Genomic DNA, 11,608 nt, shown 5'->3' with positions numbered 1-11,608 from the left:
TGACCTCGTGTGCATGTGAAGAAGGCAAAATATTAGCACATATAAATGCATTCCATGCACAGGCATACCTGTTCATGGCGATCGCCGGAAAGTGACGATACTCATTATTGGCTGGACTGCGGTTCCAAACTGTGCCCGGTCGACAGAGAGTCGCACAAATCAAATCCAAGTCAAAATCCTCAGCAGTCTTTTCATTCCAGTTCTCCTCCTCGGGCTTCCTCTCTCGCTGTCCAATCACACGGCGAATCGCCGCAGGATGATAATCAACCGTCAGCCCACGAACTACAGAAAACCCATTCTTTTCAGCCTTCGCGTTCGCATAGAACTCGCGAACAACGCTCATCGGTACTGCTTCGGGTGACTCACAAAAAGCTATCCACCCCTTCTCTGCAATCATGGGCAACAACTCACCATCCCTCCCTGATGGTAAAAACCCCCTCTCCTTCAGAATCGGCTTCCCCAACAGCCTAGTGTACTCCTCCTCCGCAGCTCTGTCAGTTAACCGAGGCCTTGCAGCAGTACCCCTTGATGAATCAGCAGTAGGAACTGTACTGCTGCTGTCAATAGTGCGTGCTCTCTTGGGTGCCATTGATTTGTGAATAAAAGTGTGTAAGAACTAATTTTTGATGTTTATGAGAGGGTTTAAGTGTAGGAAGTTTGTGGGAGATATGTAGGATAGGTGTATGTATATATAGGGTGTGGAGTAGGTTAAATTAGATTAGGAGTGGGGTTGAGGGATAAAATCATGGGGTAATGGGAAAAGAATTCATGGGTTTATGGGCTGTGATGGGTTTTTGTGTTTTTGTTTTTTTTTTGTTTTTTTTTCTTTTTTTTTTCTGAACTGTAAAAAATTTTCTGGAACTCGACCCCTGCGCGGCCGCTCAGCATTTCTGCGCGGGCGCGCAGCAAGCTGCGCGGCCGCTCAGCATAGCTACGCGGGCGCGTAGAGGGTCTCTGGATTTTTTTTTTCAGCCCCTGTTTTCTGATTTTTTTGTGTTTTTGGATAGGTTATTAACTTCTAAGGGTTCCTGTAACAACAATTCATGGGTTGCCTCCCACGCAGCGCTTCTTTTTCGTCATTAGCTTGACGTTCCGTACCTTTCTCAAGTAGTCAACAAAATGGCACTAACCACCTCTCGGTTTGCCATGTCCCCATAGTAGTGCTTCAACCGCTGACCGTTAACCTTGAATGCTAGGTCCGAATCATTCTCAAAAATTTCCACCGCTCCATGTGGAAACACAGTTTTGACAATAAAAGGTCCAGACCACCTTGATTTCAACTTCCCAGGAAAAAGTCGGAGCCGAGAGTTGAATAACAGAACTTGTTGCCCTGGCACAAATAACTTAGGATGTAGCTTCCTATCGTGCCACCTCTTCACCTTTTCCTTATACATTTTGTTATTCTCGTACGCTTGAAGTCAAAATTCATCAAGTTCATTAAGCTGAAGCATTCTTTTCTTACCAGCTGCATCTAAATCCAGGTTCAATTTCTTCAATGCCCAGTAGGCCTTATGCTCAAGCTCCGCCGGTAGATGACATCCCTTACCGTACACCAACTGAAACGGTGACATCCCAAGTGGAGTTTTGTATGCTGTTCTGTAAGCCCAAACAGCTTCATCGAGCTTTAAAGACCAATCCTTCCTTGACGGATAAACAACCTTCTCTAGAATGCGCTTTATCTCTCTGTTAGACACTTCCGCTTGACCATTTGTTTGCGGATGATAGGCAGTAGCTACTCGATGATTCACATTATAACGCTGCATCATAGAAGTAAACTTACGGTTGCAAAAATGCGATCCTTCATCACTTATGATTACCCGAGGTGTTCCAAACCTTGTGAAAATTTGCTTATGAAGAAAATTTAGCACTGCCTTTGCATCATTTGTCGGTAAAGCTTTAACTTCGACCCATTTTGAGACATAATCGACTGCCAGCAAGATGTACTGATTATTGCAAGATGAGATAAAAGGCCCCATAAAATCGATTCCCCATACATCAAAGACCTCGACTTCAAGCATCACATTTAATGGCATCTCATCCTTCCTTGACAAATTTCCCACTCTTTGGCAACGATCACACCTTAAAACAAACTGATGAGCATCCTTGAACAAAGTAGGCCAGAAAAAACCTGCTTGCAGAATATGAGCTGTCGTCTTCTCACCTCCATAGTGTCCACCATAAACCGTGGAATGGCAGTCTCGTAATATCCCCTCCGTCTCACAGAACGAGATACATCTCCTGATGATCTGGTCAGCTCCCTGTCTAAATAAATATGGTTCATCCCACATATACCACTTCACCTCATGCAGAAACTTCTTCTTTTGAGCGGATGTCAAATTAAGCGGCATTATATTGCTGACAAGATAGTTTACAATATCTGCAAACCATGGTTCTTCCTCCTGAATTGCAAACAACTGCTCATCCGGAAAAGATTTATTGATTAACGTCCTATCTTGTGAAGTAGAATCGGGATTCTCCAACCTAGAGAGATGGTCAGCTACTTGATTCTCAGTATCTTTTCTATCTTTGATCTCTAACTCAAATTCTTGAAGTAAAAGCACCCAACGAATGAGTCTCGGCTTCGAATCCTTCTTAGAAACCAGATAGCGAATAGCTGCATGATCAGTGAATACTGTCACTTTCGTACCAAGCAGATAAGATCGAAATTTCTCAAAACCAAAGACTATAGCCAAAAGCTCCTTCTCAGTAGTGGTGTAATTCAATTGGGCCCCATTTAAAGTCTTACTCGCATAGTAGACCACATGGAAGAGATTTTTCTTGCGCTGTCCCAGAACTGCACCTACCGCATAGTCACTCGCATCACACATCATCTCAAACGGTTCTGTCCAATCTGGTGCTGTAATAACTGGTGCCGTGATCAAACTCTCCTTGAGAGTCTCGAATGCTGCCAAACATTCATCATCAAATTTGAAAGGCACATCTTTCTCAAGTAAATTGCACAACGGCTTATATATCTTTGAAAAGTCCTTGATGAATCGCCGATAAAAACCCGCATGACCGAGAAAACTACGGATTCCTTTCACCGAATTAGGTGGGGGAAGATTTTCAATGACTCCCACCTTGGCCTTGTCCACCTCCAGACCTTTGCTAGAGACCTTATGCCCAAGGATAATGCCTTCACGCACCATAAAATGACATTTCTCCCAATTAAGCACCAAATTAGTTTCCACGCATCTTTTGAGTACGGCGCGCAGATTATTCAAACATTTATCATATGAGTGTCCAAAGACGGAGAAGTCATCCATGAACACTTCGACGTTATTTCCAATCATGTCAGAGAATATAGCCATCATACATCTCTGAAAGGTGGTCGGGGCGCCACATAACCCAAACGAAACTCTACGAAAAGCAAATGTGCCAAATGGACAAGTGAAGGTAGTCTTTTCCTGATCCTCTGGTGCAATACAAATCTGATTATACCCGGAATAACCATCCAGAAGACAAAAATACTCATGTCCCGCCAATCTGTCAAGCATTTGATCAATGAATGGGAGAGGGAAGTGATCCTTCCTTGTGGCTTTGTTCAATTTTCTATAATCCATGCATACTCTCCATCCTGTAATTGTTCGAGTAGGGATGAGCTCATTCTTTTCATTTGCGACCACAGTGATACCTCCTTTCTTAGGTACACATTGCACGGGGCTCACCCACGAGCTGTCAGAAATAGGATAAACGATGCCTGCATCTAGCCATTTCAGAATTTCTTTCTTCACCACCTCCTTCATGATCGGGTTCAGTCTTCGCTGCTGTTCCACAGTTGGCTTACTACCTTCCTCTAACAGAATTTTATGCATACAATATGAAGGACTTATCCCCTTGATGTCTGCTATGGTCCATCCTATAGCCGATTTGAATTCTCTCAAAATCCTTAAGAGCTTGTCTTCCTCACTACCTGAAAGGTCAGCTGAAATAATAACAGGTAACGTAGATGAATCACCTAAAAAAGCATACCTCAAGTGTTCAGGTAATGGTTTGAGCTCTAAGGTAGGTGCTTCTTCTATTGATGGTTTGAGCTTCCCTTCAGCGTTCTTGAGGTCAGAAGTACCAAGAGATTCAAATGGTATGTCCAGCTTTCGCTTCCAGGGAGAAGCGTTCAGATATTGTAATTGCTCGTTGCTATCTTCATCATCGCTGTCAAATTCCCCCACTAAGGCCTTTTCCAATGCATCAGACATTAGCATGTGCTTGAGTTCCGAAGTAACCGCAGAATCAATCACATCCACTTTTAAGCACTCCTCATCTTCTGTAGGGAATTTCATTGCCTTGAATACGTTGAAGGTCACATCCTGATCTTGGACCCGCATAATAAGTTCCCCTTTTTGCACATCTATCAAGGTATGGCCAGTAGCCAAGAAAGGCCTTCCCAAGATTATGGGAATCTTCTTATCTTCCTCAAAATCCAGAATAACAAAATCTGCTGGGAAGAAGAGCTTATCCACCTTGACGAGCACATCCTCAACTATGCCCCTTGGGTAAGTAATGGAACGGTCCGCCAATTGTAGCGACATGTATGTGGGTTTTGGATCAGGCAGATCCAACTTTTTAAAGATCGACAAGGGCATCAGATTAATGCTTGCTCCCAAATCACAAAGGCACTTGTCAAAAGTTAGATTGCCAATGGTGCAAGGAATGGTGAAGCTTCCTGGATCTTTCAGTTTTGGTGGTAACTTTTGCTGCAGAACAGCGCTGCATTCTTCCGTGAGAGCAACGGTTTCAAGGTCATCCAGTTTCACCTTCCTTGAAAGAATAGTCTTCATAAACTTCGCATAACTAGGCATTTGTTCCAGAGCCTCAGCGAAAGGTATATTGATGTGAAGTTTCTTGAACACCTCCAGAAACTTCCCGAACTGTCTATCCAGCTTTTGTTGCTGCAATCTCTTAGGAAAAGGTGGTGGAGGATAGAGCTGTTTCTCCCCTGTATTAGCCTCAGGCAGAGTGTGTTCAACAGTAGTCTTCCTTGGTTCCGCCGCTTTCTCCTTTTGCTTAGATTCTTCATCTCTAACTTCAGCTTCGACTTCTTTTGCCTTTTCAGCATCAGCTACTTTTCCAGACCTTAAGGTAATAGCCTTGACTTGCTCTTTAGCTTCCTTCCTGCCTGGTACTTCCGTGTCACTGGGAAGAGTGCCAGGTTGACGATTGAGCACTGCATTGGCTAATTGACCGATTTGATTTTCCAAGGTCTTGATAGAAACCGCCTGACTCTTGCACAACAACTTAAGTTCCTCAAAATCAGCACTAGTAGGTGCAGCTGCACTTCCCTGTTGAGGATATGATTGCCTTGTAGCATACTGCTGTGGTTGCTGGAATCCAGGTGGGTTAAACTGTTTACTCACTCCTTGCTGATATGGTGGCTGAATAGCATTCTGATTATTCCCCCAGCTGAAATTTGGATGATTTCTGTTGTTAGGATGATAGGTCGCTGGCACAGGCTGCTGTTGTCGCTGATAATTATTCACATACTGAACAGATTCGTTGACAAGAGAACACTGATCCGTAGCATGAGAACCTGCACAAAGCTCACAAACCATAGCTATTTGATTAACTCCATACGTAGCCAAAGAATCAACCTTCATTGATAGCGCTTGGAGCTGGGCTGCAATAGCGGTGGCTGCATCAACTTCCAGAATACCTGCTACCTTACCTGACGTCATCCTCTGAGTTGGGTTTTGATGCTCATTTGCAGCCATCGTCTCGATAAGATTATACGCCTCAGTATAGCTTTTAGCCCATAAGGCGCCTCCAGCTGCTGCATCGAGCATGGGCCGAGATTGGGCCCCCAAACCATTATAAAAACCAGTGATTACCATCCAATCCGGCATTCCATGATGTGGACATTTTCTCAACATTTTCTTGTAGCGTTCCCAAGCCTCGCACATAGATTCTGTAGGTTGCTGCGCAAACTGAGTAAGAGCACTCCTCATAGCAGCAGTCTTTGCCATTGGATAAAACTTCACCAGAAACTTTTGCGCAAGATCTTGCCACGTAGTGATGGATCCAGCTGGTTCAGAATGTAACCAGTCTTTAGCCTTATCCCTCAGTGAGAATGGGAAAAGCCTCAACTTGATAGCCTCATCAGTCACGCCATTATACTTAAAAGTGCTGCAGATCTCGATAAAATTTCTTATGTGCATGTTGGGGTCTTCAGTTGCCGCTCCTCCAAAAGAAACAGAATTCTGCACCATCTGAATAGTGCCCGGCTTGATTTCAAAGGTGTTAGCTTGAATAGCCGGATGAAGGATGCTTGACTGAATATCATCAATTTTAGGCCGAGAAAAATCCATAAGAGCTGGATCAGCTTGAACAATACGATCTCCCATGTTTACTGGTTCTTTCTGCTCAGCGCCTGAATCCGAATCCTCAAAATCTAACTTCTCCGGAATATCAAGAACTGCGTTTGTCTCCTCAGTTGTATCTAAAATCCTCTTGCGAGCACGAGAACGAGTTTGCATAAACGCTTGCTAAAGTACCTGAAACACAACCGAAAAGAGTAATTAAATACTACGTCCTAATCACTGAGTCCTAATGACCAATGATGGTAAGTACATAAACTAAACAAATACGCCGAGTCCCCGGCAGCGGCGCCAAAAACTTGTTAGGGCGAAAACACGCGCTAATATTCACGCAAGTATACGCGTTCACAAGTAATATAGAATACTTTCTAGTTCGTTCCCTCAGAGACTCAGACTAATTTATTGTCTAATTTAACTCACTCACCAATGTATGATTACTTCTCAATGTTAAGATAACACTTAAAATTGTTGATTAAATATTAACTATAATTAACTACTTAATTAACCACTTAACTAACACTTCAAATTATCAATAATAAAACACTCATGAGATCACAACTTCATTATTACTTCCTTCTATAGCCACTGTTATTACCTTTAGCATGTGACAGTGATGATATTAATCGAATAACACGAAACTGATAAAAGCCAACTTTCATTGTACTAATACCATTCTACCAAGCATCCACAATTAAGATAGAAGTTGAATAGTCATCAATCATGTTGAGTTCCTATATGTCTACAGAAATTGACAACACAACGATTTAAGCACAAGTTATCCCTTTTGATTACATAGGGCAAATAAAACTGTTAGAGTTACCCACTAATCATGCTCAACGTACATGAACCTATGCTAGCATGGCAAGTTCTAAATCTCAAGATCCACCGTCGCTTCACAAGAGATTAACACCCTATCTTATATGTTCGTGACGCACATAAGACGAATACGCACAACCAATACTAGATATCATGCAATCATCACATACTAAAGTATTAAACAATTAACTAAAGAATTCCATAATAAATCCGTTGCAACCCCGTGATCACGATTAGCCCATAATAGAACTTATCGCCATCATGGGTTCATATGAAATCATGATAAACAAACACAAGAAAATAATAACTAAACTAATTATATTAAACAGAGTACGTCACAAGAGTAAATAAATCAAAGCAAGAAAACTAGCATCCAATGTTACAACGAAACAAGAATCACAAGAAAATATGCTTCCTCTTCGCTGCAGTGTGCTAAATCGGTCTTCTTCCTTATCTCCTTCGCTTCTTGCGCAAAACACAATCTAAAACATAATCTCCTTTCTTTTTTCTGTGAAAACGTCTCAAATCTACTTATATAATAGTCCCATAAAACTCAGATTACATAGAAGTTGGAAGCCAAACAGAAGTAGAAGTCTAAAATAATTTATCCTTTTCCCCGACCCTGCGCGGCCGCTCAGCATTTTTGCGCGGGCGCGCAAGGCTGCTGCGCGGCCGCTCAGCATTGCTGCGCGGGCGCGCAGGACCCTACTGGAAAAAATCCAGGTTTGCTCCGTTTCTTCGCCGTAATCTGCCCGTTCTTTCCCTCTCGCAATGGTGAACACATGCCAAGGCTTATTCTTGATGATTCCTCCTCCGAAATGCAACTAATACCCTGAAATGCATAAACACTAGAAAAACGCATTAAATACACAAAATACTTGATTTCAAGACACCAATTTAAGCCATTTTAAGACGTTCTAAGTGGTATAAAATGCCACTTATCAGGAGGAAACAAAGAAAAGAAATGAGGCTGAAGCTGAAGAGAGAAGAAAGAAGTATGATGAAGAAATAAAGATGTCTATAAAAAAATCAGAAGAACTAAAGGCCAAAGGAATGAGCAGAATCTCTAAAGATGGGAAATTTCTAAACATTAAAGCTGGTGGATTCTCAAGGTTTAGAATAGATTTGCTAGACAGTGGTTACCCCAAGGTAGCAAGACAAAAACTTGTAGAAGCTCTAAGTGGAACACCTATTATAGAAGAACTTGATATTCTAGATCACTTGAAGGATGTTCTTAGGGAAGAAGCAGATAAAAAAACTGTCTTTACCTGATACTTGTAACCATTGAACCTTGTAAATCTTATGTTGAACAAAAGTTTTGATTCTATCAAGCTTTGTGTATTAATTTTATTTTTCATCATTTTAAACTTGGGGTTAGTCTTGTTAACAAGCATGAATTTATGTTAAGCAATCTTCTCACAAATTGGGGGAGATTGTTATGCAAGACATGCCTGCACCTTAACAAGACTAAGATAATTTGTCAACCCTAAGTAAGTTGTATTATTATCTTAATTTATATTTTGTACTTGTAACACTTAAAGTCTGTAAAAATGTCAAAGGAGCAGACTTGAGTCTTTTTCTATAAACAATGTCAAGCCTAAGAATTCTATCTAGAAGAAGATCAAGAAGATCATGCCTCAGAAGAATTATGAAGAAGCTTGGAGTAGAATAAATCTATTTTAGGAAAATAATTCCAAGTTAAGATCTCTACAAGTCATAGATTTAGTGTTATAGAGAAGTCATTCGAGAACTCAAAATGACTTATCGAGAAGTCAGGAAAGGCACTAGAGAACTCTCAGAGTTATCGACAATTCAACATTCATTAGAGAACTATGAGTTATCGATAAGTCAAATTTCACTAGAGAACTCAGAGATATCGATAAGCCAAAATTCACTAGAGAACTCTGAGTTTTCGACAAGTCAAATTTGACTAGAGAACTCTGAGTTATCAACAAGTCAATTAGCCATTAGAGAACTCAGAGATATCGATAAGTCAAAGTGAAGATATAAAGACTAGAGATCTCTACAAGCCAAATTCTCTTATAGAGAACTCAGAGACCTCTACAAGTCAAATTTTCTATAGAGTATTAGAGATCTCGATAAGCCAATATACTTATTGGGATGTCAAGTTTTCTATAGACCAAATGGAGATCTCGAGGTAAAATCTCAAAATACAAAATTGCAGATCAGTTCAATATCCAAGATTAACAATCAACAAACAATCCAAGCAGATGGATTGACAAGTCTACAAAAAGCAGCTTGAAGGATATGCAAGATCAGTGGTGAAGATTAATTGAGAAAGGAAGATCAAGATAATCACAGGATGCTAAAGATATGCTAAACTAGAAATAGAAGATATACTTTTCTATAAATGGAAATGACAAGTGACTGTTTACAAAAGCTAATAGCATGTTTTATTGTACACTACGTAAACCAGCAGTTAACTGATTTATAAAGTTAATACTAGGTCTTTTGTCAGAGTAACAATTAAGATAGAAAATCTTGTAACTCTCTTAAGAAGAAGATAAGCTCTTTATCAACAAAGAGCCTAGAAATTTTGTAGTAAAACATTCTTAATTTTAATATAAAATTAAGTGAGTTTTGAAGATTTGTATTATTTATTTTCTGCAAGTTTCTGCATGAATACATTTTTACTACAAGATTTAATTTACTTTGTTCAACCATAAAAGATTCAAGAAAAGCTCAAAAACAGTAAAACACATTCACCCCCCTCTGTGTGTTATTCATTTCCTAACAAGAATCCTCACAATCCGGGCTCATTTTGGGATTTGTAATTCAAATATTCAGTCAATGAAACGTTTATCGTTTTCGCAAAAAAAAAACAAACAAACAAACTACTACAGTAAAATCTCGATAAATTAATACCTTTAGGATCATGAAAATTTATTAATTAATCAAAATATGAATATATTGATAAATTAATAATTTATTAATTTATCGATATATTAATAATTTATTAATTTATCGAGATATATTATTTAAAATTTTATAACGTATACAATTCTCAGAATAATAATTTATTTTTATCTATTGAATACTTAAAATAATATTAAGAAATATTTATGAATTTAAGTAAATTGAAAGGATTCACTTATTTAATTAGATTACGTAATGTCCTGAAGTTCTCAAAATGGTTCAAATCAGGGCCCTATCTTTTCTAGACCAGCCTCGGTCCTATTTACCACAACAATAAAAGAGATCTTATTTAACTAAGTACACAGTTGGAGCCAAAAAGATGTCCTTAAACAACAATTATATTATGTAATTTCCTCTTATAATAAGAACATAGTACGCCAGAGCTCTATAATGCATTAAGAAAGATAGCTCTATAATGCATTAAGAAAGATTCAAGATGAAGTACAAGACAACATCAATTTTAAAAAAAAAGAGGTTACAATTGAGGCTTACTATAAAAGTATCTATAATTTTGATGTAATATGTAATTATTAATTTATATATTATATGGGACTTATATGTATTTATATGTATTAATAAAAAAAATTAATCTTATAAATTTAGCGAATTATTAATTTAGCATAAAGGGTCCGGCTCGGGGTCACAAAAAATTATTAATTTAACGAGGTTATTAATTTATCGAGTATTAATTTATCGAGGTATAACTGTATTGGGTTTTATTATAAATAATCTATATAGATAATAAAGTATTAGTTTAACATAAAATACAAACAAATAATTTTAATACTCTTTAATCTAGATACATATAAATAATATATATAAACGTTTTGCAATTTTCAAAATCGGTCATTTTCGTGTAATATTGTGGAAATTTACTATATACAGGCTTATCATGATACACTGTGCTTAAATTTTATAGAGGCCCGTGTAGGAAGCCAATATAATAAGTGTGAATTAGTGTAAAAAAACATAGTAAGTGTGAGATTTTGCTCGACAATTTTTTTTATAAATTTTTCATAATTATTACCGAAAATACATTATACAGTATTAGTTTTAAAATTATGTCATAATTGTAAATACTCGGTAGATTAAATTTTTAGAAGATTATTATAATCTTCGTTTTACATGAAATTTGAAAACTTGAGAAAACTTGAGTTAAAATCTCAAATTTTTTGATAATGTTTCAAAAATATAAAAGATTATCACTCAAAATTTATCAAAATTCACTATTCCATATAATTAAAAGTAAGACTTTTGAAATTTATTGAATAATTTAACAAAATTTAAAATTTTAATTACATATCATGAATCTTTAAAATCTCATTAAATTTTAAATTTATTTCATAAAGTTTTCAAAATTCTCATTAAATTCACCATAATTTCAAACATACAAAATCATTGAATCTTTGAAATTCAAAATAAATCATCGGAATTTTAATGTAATGCATCACCTTAATTTTATCCTAAATTTCTACAAACTGGCCAAACATAACATATGTCTTCATGTATTCAATTCAAATTTAAAACTTATTATTAAATATAAT

The 11,608-nt window shown here is 37.9% G+C and overlaps 1 non-coding gene across 1 annotated transcript; it reads left to right on the top strand.

The window, feature by feature from the left end:
• The first annotated feature begins 5,838 nt into the window (after nt 1-5,838).
• On the top strand, nt 5,839-5,945 carry LOC141694381 (small nucleolar RNA R71). The gene has a single exon (XR_012563694.1). It is a non-coding gene; the product is annotated as a small nucleolar RNA R71 (small nucleolar RNA).
• The last annotated feature ends 5,663 nt before the right edge of the window (nt 5,946-11,608 follow it).

The sequence above is a fragment of the Apium graveolens genome, chromosome 10, assembly GCF_009905375.1.
Source record: "Apium graveolens cultivar Ventura chromosome 10, ASM990537v1, whole genome shotgun sequence".
Taxonomy (NCBI): Eukaryota; Viridiplantae; Streptophyta; class Magnoliopsida; order Apiales; family Apiaceae; genus Apium; species Apium graveolens.
This window is presented reverse-complemented; position numbering and strand designations above follow the sequence as displayed.